This window comes from Suricata suricatta, chromosome 4 (genome assembly GCF_006229205.1).
Source record: "Suricata suricatta isolate VVHF042 chromosome 4, meerkat_22Aug2017_6uvM2_HiC, whole genome shotgun sequence".
Taxonomy (NCBI): Eukaryota; Metazoa; Chordata; class Mammalia; order Carnivora; family Herpestidae; genus Suricata; species Suricata suricatta.
Window position 1 is genome coordinate 56,858,244 of NC_043703.1, and position 20,342 is coordinate 56,878,585.

The 20,342-nt window shown below is 42.3% G+C and overlaps 1 long non-coding RNA gene across 1 annotated transcript; it reads right to left on the bottom strand.

Moving 5' to 3' along the window:
• Nucleotides 1-7,222: 7,222 nt before the first annotated feature.
• On the bottom strand, nucleotides 7,223-20,110 carry LOC115289508. The gene is made up of 3 exons (XR_003907661.1): nucleotides 20,052-20,110; nucleotides 9,729-9,789; nucleotides 7,223-7,568 (listed from the first exon to the last, which is right to left on the bottom strand). It is a non-coding gene; the product is annotated as an uncharacterized LOC115289508 (long non-coding RNA).
• Nucleotides 20,111-20,342: the final 232 nt, after the last annotated feature.

Consider the following 20,342-nt stretch of genomic DNA (forward strand, 5'->3'; position numbering starts at 1 on the left):
TTCCAGGCATTTACCTCCATACTTTCACCAAATATTTTATATTGCAACTTATTAACTTTTTTAAACTGTAAGCATCATCTGTTCACTTATTATAGAACAAGAGACTATAGTTTTCTTCCATCTTCCCCTCCACTCTCTACCTTCCAATATGGACATTACTTAAATTGGGGTTAAACCAATATTTGGTGTTTATATTATTATGAATACATGTACACATTTTTTTTTCTTTTTGAGCAGAGACCTCTCTGTCCTCTTGCTCCAGTCTGCACTGGTCTGCTGCTGATCTGTGATTTGACACCTCCCCCTACTCCCACCCTCTACTCCCCTCTGACCACATTCTGTGTCAGAGCCCCTGTGTCTTCCTGTTTCATGGTTTAATCTCTTACTTAAAGCATATCCTTCAGGAACTTCCAGTGAAAGAATTAGTGGAGAGAAATCATAAAGCCTTGCCTTGCTTGAAAATGACTTTATTTCCCCTCCATATTTGATTGATAGTTTAGCAGGACACAGAATTCTATGTTGGAAAAAATTTCTCTGAGAATTCTGATGACATTTTCCCATTATCTTCTAGTTTTTGGTGTTGTTGAGAAATCCAAGCCATTCTTTCTTAGTTCTCTCTGTAAAATTGCAGGATCTTTTCCTTATTGCTTGTAGTCTGAACCTCTATGGTGACATGTCTTGCTGTGCCTTTTCACTTTCATTTTCCTGTATCTGGAGATATTTCAGTTCTGGGAAATATTCTTGTATTATTTCCTTGATAAACTCATCCTTTCCACTTAGTCTGCCTTTTCTTTCTGAAACATCTAATATTGTTTTATATTTTATTGAAGTCTATTTTATGGCAAGAATAATTCTAGGCTCTTGGGACATATCAGAGGACTAAAGAGACAAATATCTTTGCCCTCCTGGGATTCGTTTCTTTACTGGGATAGGTTCAAATCCTAGTTCTGCCTCTGACTTGCTAAGGTTCCTTGGATAAGACATTTAAACCTTTCTTGTCACAGTTTCCTTATCTCTGAAGTAGAGATTATAATTAATAGAAACTGCTTCCTAAGGTCCTTTGAGGATTAAATGACTTATTTCATAGAAAGGGACTGGAATATTTAGCACCCAGGAAGAGCTGTAAACATGTTGGCTATTATCATTATTGCCTGACCAAGCAGGTGAGTCACAAACCCGAAATCAAACCTTCAATCCCCTTGTGCAGCTTGCCGTTGTTTGCTGAATTCAAGCTGGGTCTGGGATCATAGGAGTAGCTGAGTCACTCCAGCTCTTCCAATCCTGCCCAGCTTTCACATTTCAACACTAATGTGAAATAAAGTGGCACCTGCATCAAAGAGTAAAGAGGTTTCCACGGGCTTGGTAAATTATTCCATTTTAATTGTTTCCCTCAAGTATCAAGACTCCAGTTAAACTCATTCTGGGGACTAGAAGTGCTTAGTAAAGTCCCCATTTGACTTTACCAACCTTGGTCTTATGTCCAGAAAACTAAATTTATATACCAGGGAAACTGAACCTACCTGCTTAGCTCTGCTTTTATCATTTCACAGCCCACTACCTCTGGTTCCACCCCTACTTTCAACATCAAAATGTCACCTAAAGCCCTCCAATCTCCCAAGGAGAAAACTCTAGTTTTTGAGTCAGAATTTGAACTGCTGTTGAGTTTAGAGACTGAGAAGCTCTCAAGGATAGGGGATCAGCCCAGAATACTGAGTTGAAAGCAAATGACTCTCCTCTTTATAGTGTCATCTAGCAAGCAGAAAAAGTCAATTTTTTTAGTGAGATATTGAGAGAAAAAATTATTTTTAAGGAGTTCAAAGATTTTTTTTTAAAGTTTCCCTAAAATTTTTCCCTACCTTGTTTCTGATGGATCTCTTATAGTCTGGATTTGGAGTATAGTTGAAACGATTAGGCTTGATTGTTGGAAAAAAGGCACTGTCAAGTTAGAATGTGTGAAACATGGGTTTCTAAGAAGTTATGATTAGCTCCCACTTTCTCAGTCCTTGACAACAAAGCCAAGAAGAAGGAAGAAGTGGATTAGTCCTTTAAAAAAGCATAGAGGAAGAGGTTAGAAAAGTTAGAAAGGTCAAGTATCTTGGAAACTTTGAGTGGGAAGTCCACCATTTTATCTTTAAGACACAGGTAATGATGGTGATGATGATGATGATGATGATGATGATGATGATGATGATGCACTATACTCACATAAAAGCCTTTCATCTGTAGGCTCAAAGTGCAACACAACCACTAATTAATCCTGAAGGCAAGGTAGGCAAATATCATTACCTCTAATTTGCAAACTAGGAATCCAGGCAGGAGGAAATTAAACCCTTAACCAAGGTCATCTCAGAGTGAAGACTAGAAATGAAATGAAGGGTCCTTGCCTCCTTACTTTCCACTGGCCACCTCAAAGGTGGCCACCAAAGGGCTTGCGTTTAGTCCACAAACAGAGCCAGTTCATTGCTGCATCTGACCTTTTTCTTTACAGAGTTCAGCAAGGGCTGGAGAGACCTAGCAGAATGGTGTTTCCACCACAGACTGTTTCTGAGACCTGCCACATCTCCAACCAGGGAAGAAGTGTGGAAGGTGTGCGTGAAACCCTATAATCAACCTGAAGGTGAGAACTATAACTCACGCTTTGTGCCACCTCTAATACCCAGCACAGAGTCCCACCAGAGATCTTCCCAGTTTTGGTTATTTCTTGATTGATAATTCTGTTCTTTGGCAAGGAGAAGAGAGATTTCCTTTTTCTCTAAAGTCTATTGAGTTTGTTCAATTTTCTTGTTTCTTGTTTAGATTTTGTGGCAGAAACAGTAATTGACCACCAAGGATTTGTGTTCCCTCCCATGTAGAGCTGTTTTGGGGAACTGGCTGCCCAGTTGGGAACAATATTTCCCAGTGCTTTGTGTCCTAGTGACTAGTTGTGGCCAATGGAATGTTAGAGGAAATGGTGTGTGTCATTTCTAGACTGAAGGAGTTAAGTGCCTGATGTGCTTCCCATCTTTCTACCTCTGGCACCCACTGTAGGGCTACATGCTGAAGACGGCAGAGCTAAAGAACTTAGGTTCCTGTGTTCCCCACTTGGAGGGGAATCACCAAGTAACATCCACATTGGACTTCAGGTAAACAAAGTCAACTTTTTTCACTGTATTGAGGTTTGGAGTCATTTTTTACTGTAGTTCACAGCTCTAATATAAGGAACGTTTAGAATACATCCTATGTGATAAACAACAACTTAGAGGTGACACAATTAAGACAAAAGGAAAGCAAGGGTAGGGAAATAAGATGAACACAAGTGCAAAGCATGTATAGAAAAATGCATGCTACAAGGTGCTGTACAAGTTGCTGGAAATAGGTAAAATATTTGTCTTTGAGTTTCCCAGCATCCAAAGTAAAGAGGGGAATTCTATGAACGACAAGATTCACAATGCCCAGAAGAGAATCACATGTTAACACTCAGGAGAAATATACATGTTTTTGGTTCTTTAACCTGAAACATTTCTCCTATGAGGTCTGAGAAGGCAGATGAGTGCTATCTGGTGCTATCTCAATAGCATCTGTACAGTGGTTATCACAGAAATGGTCCTGTGGCTGACATAACATCCCTTGATACGAAAAGTGACAGTACATGAAATAGTACTTTTAAGAGAGGCCAAGATAATATGTAGTGCACAAAGGTAGCTCTTCAACGGTCTGGCTTAATCCAGGGTCCAATGACCCTAAATGGGTGGCTTCCTTGCTCTGACACAGACTCTGGAGTTATCACTTAAGAACCAAATCCATACTTCTGGTTAATCCATGAGATATAAGCCCAACCACACCATGCTGCAAGAAGACAGCCTGACCCACAGGATCGATGACCTTGTCCTCTAACCAGATGTGACAGGCGGTAACCCAACAGCTGACTTGCTGATTAAAGTGAGTAAGTTTCCCTCCCTGATCTACTTGTTTGAGTGGATGGTGCTGGTGTGGATGTTCATTCAATTTCTACATTTCAAGGGCAGGGATGGGAAGGAAATCAAGGCCACGCCTACTGAGGTCACCCTTGGTTTACTAAGGTCTACAGGTGTGAATGAGAAACATCTGGCCAGGAAACCAGGCTGCCAGAATCCCCGGAGTGAAGGCCCTCAGGAAGGAGGAAGCTCCTCAGTGTTATTCTGGCCAGTGCCCAAATTCTTCAAGTTTGCAAACCAGCGAACTGCTGCATGCATCTGTCCTGCCAAGGTCTTCACAATGTGGTAGATTACATCTCTGAGTTCCTAATCCTTTGTGAGACCAGGGGCTTAACCCTGCCTGCAGGTATAACGCATTTCCCTCTGAGAGAAGTTAACTGTTCTAAGGGGAAGAGATTTATCATTTGGGAATGACTCGACTTTTCACGCAGAAAACATGTTGTCCATTTACCTAGTGAGAAAGAAAGGTGCACACACATCCAAGAGCTCACAGTCGTTTTAGCATCCATCCTTTTCCCATCTCCCCTTTCCTGCTCTTTTCCCTTCCTCCCTCAAAGACACAGATGGAAATAATGTTAACTATAGCCACAGGTAGTGTATTTACCAGTGATCTTTATTTACAGAGGCTGACAGCAGCGGGATGCAATGTTCTTTTCTTCTTTTTGAAGCTCACCATGGGATTTTATTTTGCTCAACAAACATTTAATGAGTCAGTCCAGGGAACTGGTCTAGCAGAGTCAGTTAAAAACATGGGCTTCTGGCTCAACAGATCTAGGTTTATCTCACCTGATCTTATTACTTTGGCAAACCCATAACCTCTCTAACCTTTGGTTTCCTCACATGATTTTCTGTGAGGTTTAGGTTTAGGGGAGATAATGACTTAAAATGCCCCACAGGAGTAACTGAGGGGGCTTGTTGCTGTTCATTAATATCCTTTCTCTTCAGATATGTATATATCGTGAGATAGTGAGGGGGAGAGAAAGATTTCTGGTCTTCGGTGAATTCAATCACTGTATTATTTTGTAGTGCAAGAAAGAGCCTTCCCTATCTCCTTCTGAGAATATTGTAAGACATACATTAACTTTTCTAAATATGATAGAGTTAAATTGGTTTTATTTTAAGAATTTGTGTGAATTTCAGACTCCCTTTGAGAGTCTGGTCTGAGGAAACCATAGACATCTGAAAAAAACAAACAAGAATCAAGTGCTAGGCTCAAGGTCTGTGTCTTATCCTCTCTTTGACACTTGTATTCTTTAGAGCCCCTTACATTTTAATTCCTCTGGGGAGAGGGTGTATGGGGGTGACATTTTTTTCTCTTCAACTAATTTCTCATCCTTACACCTTCAAAACCAGTATCACACCCAAGGATCACCAAAACTCCTTGAGTCTGACCGATGGAGGGAGTATCTGGAACCTCCTGGTCTCAGGGGCAGGGGTGGTGCCTCTTCTTAGGGACATGGGTTATTCTGGGCAGTCCTGGCGGATGCTGAGCATGGGATGTGGGTTTTAACCTTCAGAGTTTCCTCTTGAGACCTTAAGTAATATCCCTCTGGTATTTCTGGGGCTAACCTTCTGCTTATAGGGGGTGAGCAAAGCACATAAGACACTCACTGAACACAGATGGTGGCCCTTTCTGGTCCTCCTCCCTCTGACCATCCTGATTTACAGAACACTCAGGCAATGCCGCCATTTTAAGGTGAGCTAAGGCTGAGTTTCCCAGTCAACAATAAACTGGAAACAACTTTTTGTACACTTCTGTTTGACCAGTTTATTGGTGATCGCTTTATTCAGTACCTGAGTGACAGCATTGGTTTCTGGGACCCCGAACACTGCCTTTGTCTGTGTCTCAGCCAGTTTGGGCTGCTGTAACAAAAATACCAGAGACCGAGTGTCCGAAACACTCAGAAATTTATTTCTCACAGCTCTGGAGGCTGGCAAGTCCAAGAGCAAGATGCTATAGGTATAATGTCTGGTGAGAGCTTGCTTCCCAGCTCGTAGATGGCCCTTTTCTCGCTGTGTCCTCATGGCAGAAGGGGCAATGAATTTTACAGGGGTCTCTTTTATAAGGGCTTAAATCTGATTCATGAGGGCTTCACCATCATGACCATATAAGAAAAATGACATCTCCCAAAGGCCCCATCTTTTAATACCATCGCACCAAGGGTTTAGAATTTCAACAAATCGGCGGGGGGGGGGTGTCACAAATATTCAAATCATTGCAGGGTGCCAGGGTCCTGGTGTTAGCATCTAGAGATAGGAAGCCAAGGGTTTAGTTTGGGATAAGCCAATGCCTGAATAAGCCAGTTTACCAGTGGGTCAGGATCACAACTAGTCTATGTCCCTGAGGACATGAAGAGAAAGGGCACAGCTAAGTCTGTGATTCCTGCAGTGTAGACACTTGCATCCTGTAGAGTCAGCCACAGAGTGTGTCTTTATAGATTTAGTCAGCTGCCTGTCCCTGTTGTGCCTTTCCCTCTGTGGAAGGGCTCATGCTGGTGTTTACTACACATGGTAAACTCAGCCAGAGCTGCCAGCTGTTTTGTTTGCTCAGGAAATGTCATATGAATATGAGCATTTAATCAATAACTCTTTGCCTTTGGTGGTGGTGATGATAGATCCTTTCTGGTAGGTTATACAGTTCCTGATATAGTGAGCCTTGTATTTTTGCAGTTAACTGTATCCTTACATAGTATATACACATATATACATATTCACATACATACACACATGTACACAACTACTTTGATATGCTCCTGATTTTAGAAAAAACAATACTGTTGTATATTTTATTTGTAACTTTCAATCCCTTGAAAGTACCAGGTCCCTTGTAATTAACATTCTGTGGCCACCATGGTGGTGAAGGGCAGCTGCAAGAAGGACTCCCTTTACACCTGCCTGGGGTGGGGGTCGGGGGGCGTGGCCAGCAACAGCTACAGTTAAACAAATATTCCAAAGCCCTAGTGGAGGCAACAAACACCCACATATTAAAACTTGCCTGGAGGCAGTTTTTACCTCCAGAAAAAGAGGAAAGTTGGGGGGGCAGTGATAACCACAGGGTGTGGGTGAGTTGTTGGAAAGAGGAACTGAGAGCCTCAGAGTCGGAACTCATTAAGTCATGCTTTTTCTTTCAACCTGATCTCCCTTCCCTGTCTCATCTTTGAGAGAAGCTTCCAAGTGCTGGCACAGCAATGTACAAGGTGAATCATGAATTACTTGACTATGTGCTTTACTTTAAACTTAAATTTTTGTTCATTTATTCAAGGCCTGGCAATAATTAAGCAGCAATAAGGAAATGACATGATTTTCTTAGAGGAATGCATCAGAAAATAATTTCCTGGAGGCACTGAGAGAACTGGAAACAGCTGTAGTCTCATTTTGTGTCCCTGGTGCAAAGTCCTTTTAAATTATAGATGGTGCCCGCCCTTTCTGAGGGCTGTTGGACTCCAGCCGTCTGAGCAAGGATGGTTTCAGGGACCCTGTGGGCTCACAGAGTCTTCTAGACCTTCACTTCTCCTGCGTGTTTCACCAAAAGCTTCCCCGGAGCTGGAACTAGTGTAACTGTTCTTCCATCAAACACTTTTTAAGCACCCACTTGGTGTTGGGAACTATTAGACTCTGGAAAGAAATGAGTAAAAACCAAAAACCAAAAACAATACTGTATTAGCGCTGGAAATAGGTACTTGATACACAGACCTTTTGTATTTGTATTTCTGCTCTGGTCAAACAGCTACTCTTCTCAAGGCCACAAACACTGAGGCTCATTCTTGTTCTAATTAAAGTTGTCTGAAGACAAAAGAGGAAAGTTTGCCTAGAAACAATGGCTAGGAAAAAAAAAATTTTTTTTAATGTTACAGCTTCATAACATTTTACCAACGCTGCCCCCTGCTGAGCAAACCTGGAATCTCAACTCAGCAGTATGTGCAAACTTCTCAACATTGATTGATTCCTTTGGAGAGAACTTGAAGATCCAGGAGCCCTCAGACATTGCTCACGAACCCTCTAAAATAATTGCTAACAATCATGTTCCCTCTTGCACATTTTTGAAAAGTCTGAAAGTATGAATTTGTATCATCAATTTCACAGCTGTTAAAGTTGAGCGTTCCCACATATGTTATGTGCTTTAAATAGCAGACTGCTGCGGTGCCTGGGTACTCGGTCTGGCCTTAAGCATCTGACTTCAGTTCAGGTCATGGTCTCATGGTTCCTGAATTCAAGCTCTGTGGCGGGCTCTGTGCTGACAGCTCAGAGCCTGGAGCCTGCTTCAGATTCTGTGTCTCCCTCTTTCTCTGCCTCTCCCCCACTGATGTTCTGTCTCTCTGTCTCTCTCTCTAAAATAAATAAACATTAAAAACATTTAAATAGTTGCAGACTGAGCTCATTGAATTTATGAAAAATGCCCGCTGTACCACCTCACAGTAAAAACAGCCCTCATTGCCAAACCAATCAATAAAATTAGAACTGCTTTTTGACAGGAAAAAAAGTTGATTGTTCTCCATTCAGTGTAATTGGGTTTTGGTGACAATTTTTTTCACCATTTATCCACCGATGGGAAATCTCTTGACTTGTCAATATAAGCAGAGAGCTGCCGTAAGGTGGCATGTACCTTTTGCTCAGTAGCTCTTGGGGACCAACACTTATCTTCAAGACCTCAAGAAAGATACAGAAGGAAGAATTCTCTTCCAGGAGGTCTAATCTTTAGAAAACATAACAGAAGTACATCACGGTCCTGCACTTTAGGAAACCCTGAAGGAAAGCTGTGGTCTGGTAAAGGCCAGAGCAAAAGTGGAGGGGTAAGCAGAGCTCCCTGAATAAATGACCCCTTGTGCCCTGATTTGACCAGAGTGGGGCGCTCAGGTTCCTGGGTTCCTCAGGTGCATCAAGTCAGCCGTCTGAGCACTGCAGGACTTTACCCCTTAGGATACTCTATGGAAATCATTTTCTACATCTTTGACTTCTGTGTTCCTAAAACCAATTGCCCGAGAAAGTGCCTGTGGTGGTTCCATCCCTGGGCTGCCCGCTCACTTCTTGTCTACACCCCACTTTCACACTCCCCTTCTCCCACCTAACAAATGAAAGACATGCACCTTCTATCATCTTGCATTTGACTAAATACACCAGCCTGATGTGAGAACATGCACCAAACATAAAAAAATTCAGATCTAAGAGCAGGAGTCAGAGGAGAGCAAAGCAAAGGGAGCTTTTTTCCTCCTTGAAGGAAATCCTAATGGGATTGGGATGGAGGGTGTGAAGATGACCTCCTGTCTGCCTTGGAGCCCCTTGAATGCCAGAATAAGACACTCTAGGTCTTGCACCACCTTTCCGGGCTCAGTGCCTGCTTTAACCTGCATCCTACTGATGGGAATAGAAAGTGCTTCCCCACACACCCTATACCCTTCCCTCTGTCTGACTTGCTTTGACCATCATCTTGCTCTGTCAAAGTGTCTTTTAAGGCTAAAGTACTCTTTCCTTATTATTCCCCAGTATAAGCCTCTCTCCTTTCTTTTAATCCTATAACATTCTGTACTATTTTAGGGCATTATTGTATTTTGCCTTGTACTATAATTACTTAACTTCATGTCCATGGCCCTTTGAGGTGAGAGACAAATTCATCCTTATATTTCCCAGTTATCTAGTTCAAGGTCTGGTATACAGCCGGTAATCAGAAAGTATTTCAGGTCCCAGATCCACTCCATGCTGTGGTGTGAGTTTATAAAATATACTTTCTAAGTAAATACAGATTCTGTGTTCTCCAATGTACTTTTTCTCATCACACACCTGAAGAATGACAGGATGAGTTCTAATACTTAGTAGCTTCTGGAGTTCCAGCAGAAAGCATCTGTGAGGGTAAGAAAATTATTAATGTGATCAGGGATTTTGTCATGGATGATGACACGCTTTGGGTAGCATTTCTAAAGCACCACATGATGCTTCTAGGTCAGTAGACTGTGTTGAGTGATGATGTACTGTGCATACCGGAAAAATAGGCGGCTCAGTCTGGAGTCATGCCTCCCCTGCTCCTTGTAGGAGTTATTCTGCTCATGACCCACATTCACTTATTGACTGAGAGTTTTAAAAACACATCAAGTATCAAAAATCTTTAGGAATGTTTCCAAATTTTATCAAAGACATACAAATATCATAAGATAAACAGATATCAAACTTCATGGTAACAGACATTAACTTCATGATAAGTCACTCAGCATGTTCGAACCCCCAATTAAATGTGTGGCTTAGATTTAAATGATGGTGATGTACCATCACTTCATGAAGACAGGATAAATGAAGGATAGAATGAAGGATGAAAAATTTCCACCTAAGTCATATCTAAATTGACAGGGGCCAAGCTCATTTAGATATTCATAAGTCTGCAAATAAATGGAGTAGCTGGAATGGTCTTGCAAGATAGTGGCTTTCCAAAAACAAATCAACTCAGACAAATCAAAGAATTTAGAAAATGGGGGTGATGTAAATAATCTTACGTATAATGCATAAAGAATTACGCCTCTGGAGAAATGTGATTTTATTTTACATTGTGAGAAGGAAAGTCTTAGCTATTGAGTGGAAAAGCAAATTCTGGAATGGATATGTGTGCCAAGGCTTATGGTACATAACAACCGTTTCTTGCCCGGGAGCTTCCTGTTGGCTCTGCTGTTAACCAGCTGAGTGACTTCGCTTTCATACTTAAAAAACTGAACATTGGCCAATGAGTGCATCTAGATAGGGAGCCTTTGGATTGCTAATTAGTCTTATTGAAGACTCATTCATTCTTCAGATGCTGAAGTTTAGAGAATTGATCTGCTGGCTCTCTTACCCGACCTGCCCTTCTTCACTGAGCACCTACTACAAGCTCTGTACGTCTGGCACCTGAGTATTTGGCAGGCAGGGGGTTCCCATGGAGACCAGTTCTACTCTGGAAAAGGCTTTCAGTCTGTCTGTAAATTGGGGTTAGCAAGGGCAGCCTCCATCCTGCTAGGAAACAAAGCCAGCCTTTCACGGGAGCGAGAAGCTGGTGCTTTACCACATGTTTTCCCAACATCCTCTATAAAAACCCTTTGTGGTGTTCGCTGGCTGACCTCTCATGGACCTTTCTCTTATGTTCTAAATGCCTTTCTCATGCCAAGCGTGGTAAGAGTTTTTATTCTTTCTGCAATAGTAGGGATGTCAGATTTAGCAAATAAAGATATAGGACATCTGGTTAAATTTGAAGTTCAGATAGAAAACAAAGAATTTTCGAATATACAACACACGAGGCATACTTCTACTAAAAGTTATTCTTTATCTATCTGAGATTGAATATAATGGGATATCTTATTGGCAACTTCATACAGGATTCAAATGTCCTAATTGTTACATCCATTGTTTCTGCTCTTTATCCCTCATATGAGGAAATAATGCTGCACAACCTGGAATTACTTAGTTCCCTAAAAAGAACATGCACTCTCCCCCCTGAAAAAGGTTATGAATAACACACTTGCAGTAATGAGTGTCCTGAGGTTTGACTATTCTCTTTTCTGATCTGATTATTATTTCTTTTCAGGCTTCACCTCTTCTTTTCCATCTCTAGCACTACTTGTTTTACCTTCTTAAACAACAAAAAAAGGAAAAATCCTTGATTTCAATCCTGGAATGTGAAGGACAGGTTCTCAGATCCTCTAGCTATATGGTTTACATACGCCCTCCGAGTTCTGAACCCAATAATGGAACGGCCACCCTATATGGATTACTCTCTCTGATGCTGGGTGGCGCTTGTATGAAATAAAGATGCACCTCACAGTTTAGCTTAAACATTTGGAAAAGACTTTCTTTTCCTCTTTTTAGTTTTTGTTTTACATTAGCATGGTAATCTGCGGAGTGGTTTAAGAATCAGCAGCAGCCCGAGTCCTCACCACTCAGCTTTAGATGCTTCTATCTTAACTGTTCTCACAACCAGACACTTCTGTCCAGCACTGTCCCCTGTGCTGGGCAACTCCTCCGGTCTGGTGGCCTCACACTGCCTGGGACACAGCCCGAAGGCAAGCCTCTTGGCAAATTGTGTTTGGAGACATAGCATTTAAACTTCCATCCTTGGGTAAAGTTAGGGGGTTTAGGGATGAGGGGGCTAAGTGGGGGGAGGGGGAAATCCTGTACTTTTTTTTTTACTCATCTCATTTAATCCTCCTGGGGTGACCACAGCAGATGAATATTTTCCGTTTTTCACAGGAAGAATGTAAGGCAGAGAAAGCTGAGTTGGGGATAAAAGTCTTTTGACTCCAGCTTCTCTGCTCTCATCATTTTTTTTTTCCTCCTGGAGGTTTCCCCTGGCTATAATTTAATTTCCTTTACGCAGCAGCTGAAAACAATAATGTATTTTCTATAGTCGTCTGTGTGTGTGTGTGTGTGTGTGTGTGTGTTAAAACAAATACATGCTCTTTCTTTAACAAATATTAAGAACCGTCAGGAGAATACAAAGTGGAAATGTCTGACAGCCTCCCTCTCTATTTCCCCAAAGTAACTATTTCCCTGAGGTCACTACTTGTGAACAGTTTGGGGCCCAGCCCCAGTATTTACTGTGGATATTAATTGGATTTCTGCCACAGGCCTGCCTTTCCTTCACTTGGTGATTCACGGCTTTCCAGCGCATCATAGAAGTCCAAAGGGTGCAGGCGCTGGAGTCTCGCCAGCTTGGATATTCAACCCATCTTTGCATGGGTTCTCATTTACTTCAGCAAAAGTCCCTCTTTTACTGAGAATTTTTTCTTTTTTAATCAGGTAGTGTGTTTTGGCTGGGGAAAGGAGTGGGTGTAGCAGTGGATAGGAGGGCAGGAAAAGTGGAAAGGAAAATCACCTGGTTGGAATAAATGAGTGAGTCTTCCTACAGAGAATAATTTCCTCAGCTGATAGGTCTTGAGGTTTAGGAGGCCTCTTGCAAGATTTTGTCACAGCCCAAATAATTTATTTCAAACAAGGTGCACTAGGGTTTAGCTTTCTGGCTTTCACTGAAGAATTTGTTTGGGTAGCTTAATGTTTTGGTTGATAACTTAAAGCTGGGGTTCTATATAAATACAGATTGTCACCTCCCTCACCTATTGAAGAGAAATGGGTAATAGCTGAGGAAAATGAGGTGAGTTAGAACTCCTGGCTGGCAGGGACTTCATTTGAATCTCGTCTCTCAGAGGGTAACCATCCGAGGTGCAGGCTCAGCCTTCACCACTAAGGCTGCCTCACAATACTAACGACATAGGAACATGGGGTCCCAATAAGGCAAAAGCGTTACCAACATTCTCATCTTCGTAGATACACAGGGGCATGCACTTACGGAGTTCTACAGCATATCGGACTCTGACTTCACATTCACCGGTCACTGATGCTTATTCTCCTGGCAACGCAAGGGAGACTCAGAGAGCGACAGGAGAGGCAGACTGTCCACTCCCTACGCGGTTGATGGACAGGTGGAAGGAGCCAAGCTTGATGGTCACATGGCCCTGCTCCTGATGGCTGGGCGAACTTGGGCATGAAACCTAACCTCTGGGGCCACCGGATGTTAGCGGACCTGAGGTTCGCCTCCCAGGATGTGTCCGCAACTTCCTCAGCAGAGTGCATATCTAAAAACTGCCTAACAAAGACCAGCTTAATATGTGGCCTTTACTTTGTCCCATCCGGGTTCTAGAATTTCTTCGCTTTTGACACTTCTCTCTCAGGACCTGCAGAGGGCGGCAGAGCGCTTTGGTAGCCTCTCCCTTGCTGCCTCAGGTTCTCAAGGGCCCATCTCCCCATTAGACACAACAGACAAAGGCTCATGAGATTTCTAGCGGTTCATGATAATATTCTAATTTCCCTTAAAATCAGAAGAAAAAACACATATTAATGAATACATAACAATGAATCCAGCCTGCATTATAGTAATCTTTATACTGGTGCAGTGGTCAGACAAAATGTTTGATATTTCTTTTTTACGGAAGAAGGAACTTGGAGGGCAAAAAACACTTGAGCCTGAAAAGTCATGTTGCAAACAGAAGTTCTGGAACTCACTTCCGAGAGTGAGTTAGCAGGCTGAGCTGCCTTTTAGCAAAGGCCAGAAGGGCTGAGCCTCCTTTTAGCAGAGGCCAGAAGGGCTGAGCCACCAAAATTCCTTGTCTATGGGGATTTAGGAGACACCCTTTATCAGCTACAGAAAAGCACAGGCACCTTTTTCTGGAAAAAACCTTCAGTGCCTGGGTAAGCAGAGTAAACAGTCCCTATCTGCCTAGGTGACTTACCAGGTAGGAGGCTGAAGGGAGGCGTGGGGGTATGATGAACTGTGCTGAACTGGTTGCGACAAGAGGGCCACATGAGGACATTTTTCAAATAGCTAAAGCTTGCATCTTAGATCCTATGTAGGTGCTTATTGGCACTAGGATTTTTAAAGGGAATCTCTCTATAATGCACCACATTCCGTAGCCTTTTTTTGTTTAAAAAATTTTTAATGTTTATTTATTTTTGAGAGAGAGTGAGAACAAGTGGGGGAAGGGCAGAGAGAGGGGAGGACAGAAGATCCGAAGTGGGCTCAGGGTGGACAGCAGAGAGCCTGATGCCAGGGCTCAAACCCATGAACCAGGAGATCATGACCTCAGCCAAAGTCAGGCACTTAACTAGCTGAGCCACCCAGGTGCCCCTCTTAGCATTTTTAACTTTTACTAGTGGAATGTACATGCACAGACACACAGACACACACAGACACACACAGCCTAATAGTGCTAAAAGGTTAAAAGAGAAATACCAAAGGTGACTTGTTTCACATTTCTGTCTTTCCTCCCCTTTCATTTTTCTGGTAGTTAACTCCATATTTCTAAGGAATATAAACATACCGCTGTGTCCTAAGTCATTATTTCAGATAGTAGCTGTTGTCGTCCTGTTCTGACAGATGAAGATTTAGCTGCCCTATATCCCCAACTTTATTTCTCCTCTCTCCCACAGACAAAGTTATATCATAATTGCTTATTCAGTCTACTTTTAGAACTTACATATAGCCCTATAGAAATGTCCACTGCTAAGCCAACAATTACACCCCCTTTCTGATATAATATTTACCTGGTCCAGAAGTTAATATTTGCCTCACTTTTAATATTGGTTTAGTTATCATTTTGTACTACTCTTTAATTCTTCCTAATGAGTCCAAATAATGTGGAAAACATGATAAAAAGCATTACATAATTTATCTGCTGGCTCCATTCCTCTGGAGCCCTGCTAGAAAATGGAGTGGGCTTATTATCTCCACCGCTGGCCTCTGGCATTCCTGCCTGCACGGAATGGCTGGTTTTCCAGAACTACTGTCTCACCCACCTCACCCCCCCTCCCCCCCTGCCGGCCTTTCCTCTTATTCACTCTTTCCCTTTCTTCTCATATTTACTCTTTTGATGGTAACATCTTTTGGAAGTCTATTGGAGGCATAAATGTTTTTGAGTCATTGTGCATCTAAAAATGTCTTAATTCTGCCTAATTACTTGACAGATTGGCTTCCTAGAATTTTAAAACATTTCTCTATCATATTATAGCTTCCAGTGTTGTTTAGAAGTCTGAAGTCTAGTCCTTCATTACTGATTATATTTCCTTTCTGGAAACATTTAGGATATTCTCTCTGTCCCAGGAATTCTGAAACCTCATAATACTGTGCAGGGGTGGGGGTCTCTTTCACTCGTTGTGTTAGACATTTGGTGGGCTCCTTTCAATTTGGAGACTTCTTTCCTTGAGTGCTGTGTAATGCTCTCAGGTTCTTGATTTTGAATTTTTCTTCCTTCTCTTTTGCCCAGTTCTCCCTTTCTGGAAGTCCTATTCATCAGATATTGTTCCACCTGGCAGCGATCCTCTAATTTTCTGCCTCATTGGGCTTACTTTCTGGGTCATGGGTCATGTGACCTTTGTCTTCCAAGAGTTCTATATACATAAAAATCTCTGAATATCAAAAGTATTTTATCATCTTCTAAAATTATATTGACAGGGGCGCCTGGGTGGCTCAGTGGATTGGGTGTCCAACTTCATCTCAGGCCATGATCTCACCGTTTGGGAGTTCGAGCCCCAGGTCAGGCTCTGTGCTGACAGCTCAGAGCCTGGAGCCTGCTTCAGATTCTGTGCCTCCCTCTTTCTCTGCCCCTGCCCCTCCTCATGCTGTCTCTCCCTCTCTCTCAAAATAAGTAAACATCTAAAAAAATTTTTTTAAACTATATTGACATTTCTTTTCTATCATTGTTTCCTTTTGTGTTCTCTTAATCCTTGTGGATTTATACCTTTTAATTCCTTGATTGTCACGCTGGTGGTGGGGAGGAGTTGGGGGAGTGGTGCTTGTGGGGACAGGACAGAGTGGATGTTTTAGTACTGAGGCTTCTGGTGGTTTTGTTCATATTTAACTGCTGATCTGCTTACCCCATAGAACCTGGACATAGCACTGGGTTCAGTCACTATCCTCCCCTTCAAGATGACCCTTAATGACATCCTCAATATATATAGAGACAAAGGGCAAAATGAAAGATATTTGGACTGGACTCCTATGAAGTCAGCTCAAACCCCAGCTCTGTGCTTTATTAGTAGTGTCAACTTAGTCAAGGCACCATGTGCCACTATGTCCTTCTCTGAAATGACTGTATCATATCTGTGGTACCTGTATCATATTATGTGGTACATACCTAAGGTACCCTGTGGTACCTTATGAGCATCAAATTAAGAAATAGCATGCATAAGAGTGATGGTAATCTATAAGGCATTGCAAACATGGTTTTTTAAAAACCTCTATTTTTGAGAGAGAGAGAGAGAGAGAGAGAGAGAGAGAGAGAGGAGAGAGAGAGCACGTTAGGGAGTAATAGAGAGAGAGGGGGACAGAATGTGAAGCAGGCTCCAGGCTCCGAGCTGTCAGCACAGAGCCCCACATGGGGGTCGAATCCACAAATTGTGAGATTATAACCTGAGCCAAAATCAGACACTTAACCGACTGAGCCACCCAGACACCCATGAACATGTTAATTAGAACTGACAGTGAATGTGTCAACAGCTAGTTCCTCAGGAGGATCCCACAGGGTTTTTTACTTCCCAGCTGCCTGCCCATTTTATGACTCCTTCCGAATGCTTGCTACAGACTAAGGTTAGATTCCTCAGAGACTTGGAAATTCAGTTGCCATTTCTGGAGAAAACAGAGATGAATCAATACATGTGCTGAATAGAACTCCTCCCAAGAAATACAGATGAGCATTCAGGGAGACTTCAGCTCACCCACTTTCAAGCAAGGTGATCAGGGTGCCAAGGTATAGTTATTAGGGGGAGTGATTAGAAGGTGAGTATAACCAAGAAAGTTGCAACTGGCTTGCACTTGTCTGGAGAAAGAGTGTGCCAACCCATGGGCAGGTCTGCAAAGTAAATGGGAGCTCAGGGAGCAAAATGTTACCAGTGTCTTCAGTACCATCCAGGGAAGGTATCAGTGGGCACAGGCCCATTACACCTGCTTGGCACCTGCATTTTCTTAGCATAAACGGCTGTGTCAGTTCATGTGAGCTTATCAACACCAATAGGACAATAAAACACATTTTTTGTCCTAATTTTATGTTGATTAAAAAATTCTTCAATCATTCAACAAATATTTGCTGAGTGCTTGGAATATGGCAGGGAACAAGAAAGGCAATATGTCTGCCCTCCTGGAGCTTATCATCTATGAAGATGTAACTTCTTGAGTGATTATTCACACTTCTAGGGGTTGGAGTGACGGTGATAAAGGCTAAGACCGGCCTTCTAGGGACTCACAGTTAATAGACATGGCGTCCTAATTAGATTTTTCCATAGGGCAAGACTGATTGATTAGCTAATTCAAATACCCAGCCCCTTTGGCACAATAAAAAATTAATTGCATTCTGGTCTCAAGATTTTGATTAGCTTGCAGTAATCCTCAACACTCAACCATGAATGCACCGTGAAGTTGGGTTTCCTTACTCAAACGACGAATGACTAGACCCTGGAAAGTGCTGACCCCATAAAGTTAATTTTCCATAGCCACACCAGGCCTAAATCTCCTTTTCTCATTTCCCTGTCACATCCTGTTCTTTCTCTAACCGCAACAGAGACATTCATATGTCATGCATAATCATGCTACCTCTTGCAAAGCACAAGTAGGGACAGATAAAAGTGAGTTATTCACATATTCATTGCTTAGGTACTTCTAGAGACCTATTATATTGCAGACACTGTGTCCAGGGGATGAACGTGGGAGCATCTCTTAACAGGGATGCCAGGGCGTGTAGTGAAAAACTCTTGATGTACAGGGTTGAATTCGAGTCCTGGATCTGCTATTGACTTGCATGAGTGATCTCTGGGGTGCCCTCCAGGTGACTGGGATGCCCGCTGGCGACAGACATGGAGATGCCCCCAGGGACTGCGGCAGTGGGCAGTGTCTTTGTGCCATCCCCAAGGGGTGCTTCACTCTCTGCAGGAGGACTTTCTGCCTCCTCCTGTAGGTTTTGTCTCACTGAGGATGGTGGGTGTTTATTCCTCATGGCTGGCATCAGAATGTCTCTAATTTGTATTCCCTTCACATTTGCTGCTTCTAATCAGCTCTGTGCTAAGAAACTAGATCACCGGCCATAACTTCATTATGCAGAAGCCAGGAATAAATTGTAGGGGCTGCTGGAGTCTGTTGTTAGTAATTTGATCTTTTCCCCTCATGGCACTGGCATGGTAGAGAGAACCCAGGCCTCTGGAGGCCAAAAGACCTGGATTTCAGTCTCGATCCCCACCCATGTAGGAATTTTGCCAGCTGCTGTGTATGCGAGTTCTACTTGTCCATACTGGAAATAGGAAGTGACCACAGAATGGGTTCTGGCTCCCACTGACCCCACGGTGAGATAAATCCCAACTAAAATGCTGCTAATCACCTGACCTCCACAAGCCTCCACTCTGGCTGGCTCAGTAATGTTTGGAGCCTATTAGAATTAGTGTCAGTTCAGAGTTAGTGTCCAGTGAGCCCCCAAAAGTCTGATGATTTCCTCTTCTCCAGTGCACAGTCACCCTGGTAAATGGCCAAAGGTCCCCCTGGGGGAAGGCTGGGGCAAAGATTAAGGCTACGGATTTGCAGCCGTGTATCAGGGTGCTTTCTCAGGGCACATAGCCTCCCATTTTCCTGGCTGTGTGATCTTGCCGGGGTTAGAACATGAACTGACTGGCACCAATGGTATGCTCAGTAAGTACTGGGACATATGAGGGGGGACTGACCTGTGTGTGATTTTTTTTTTTGTACAAGTCAATGTCCTTCAGAAAAATTTGCTTAATCTTTACCCTTTTTTTTAAAAAAAGCCTTAAAAATAGTTTTGTGATATAATCATATGCCATATAATTCATCTATTTAAAGTGCACCGTTTAATGACTTTTAGTATATTCACAAAATTGTATATCATCACCATAATTAATTTTAGCAATTTTTTATTACCCTAAAAAAAGAAAGGATACATCCCTTAGCCATTGCCCCTCCCACAATCTCCTCATTGCCCCCAGCCCTAGGCAACCACTTATCTATTTTCTATCTCTATAGATTTCCTGATTCTGGACATTTCATATAAATGGTATCATACTGTATATGGTCCTTTGTGATTGGCTTTTTTTTCACTTAGCATAATATTTTGGAAACCCATCCACATTGTATGGCATATATGAGTACTTCATTTTTTATTGACAAATAATATTCCATTGTATGGATATATCACATTTTATTTATTAATCAATTGATGAATTTGTTGTTTTTTGGGTTTTGGTTTACTTTTTGGCCATTATGAATGATGCTGCTATCAAATTTGTGTCCAAATTTTTGTGCAGATGTATGTTGTCATGGACCGAATGTTTTGTGTTCCCCTAAATTCATATGTTGAAGCCCTAATTCCCAATGTAAGGGTGTTAGGAGGTGGAGCCTATGAGAGATAATTAGGCCATGAGGGTGGATGAGAATGGAGCCCTCATGAATGGGATTAGTGCCCTTACGTGAAAAGGAAGAAACCTTCATGTTCTCGCTCTTCTATCTCTACCATCTCTAGCTCTAGCTCTAGCTTTTTCTCTTTCTCTACCACATGAAGACACAAGAAGAAGGTGCCAACTATAAACAAGGAAGAAAGCTCTCACCAGAACCCATCATGCTGGTGTCCTGTTCTCAGACTTCCAGGCTCCAGAAACTTCCAGGCTGTAAGAAACAAACATGTTTATTGTTTAAGCCACCAAGCCTATGGTATTTTTGTTATAGCAGGCTGAACTGACTATATATCTTAGATAGATACCTAGAAATGGAATTGTTGTATCATATTGGTAACTCCATGTTTAAACACCTGAGGAGTAGCCAGACTATTTTCCAAAGCAGCCACACCATTTTACCTCCTCATCAGTAGTGGATGAGGGTTCTGATTTCTCCATATACTT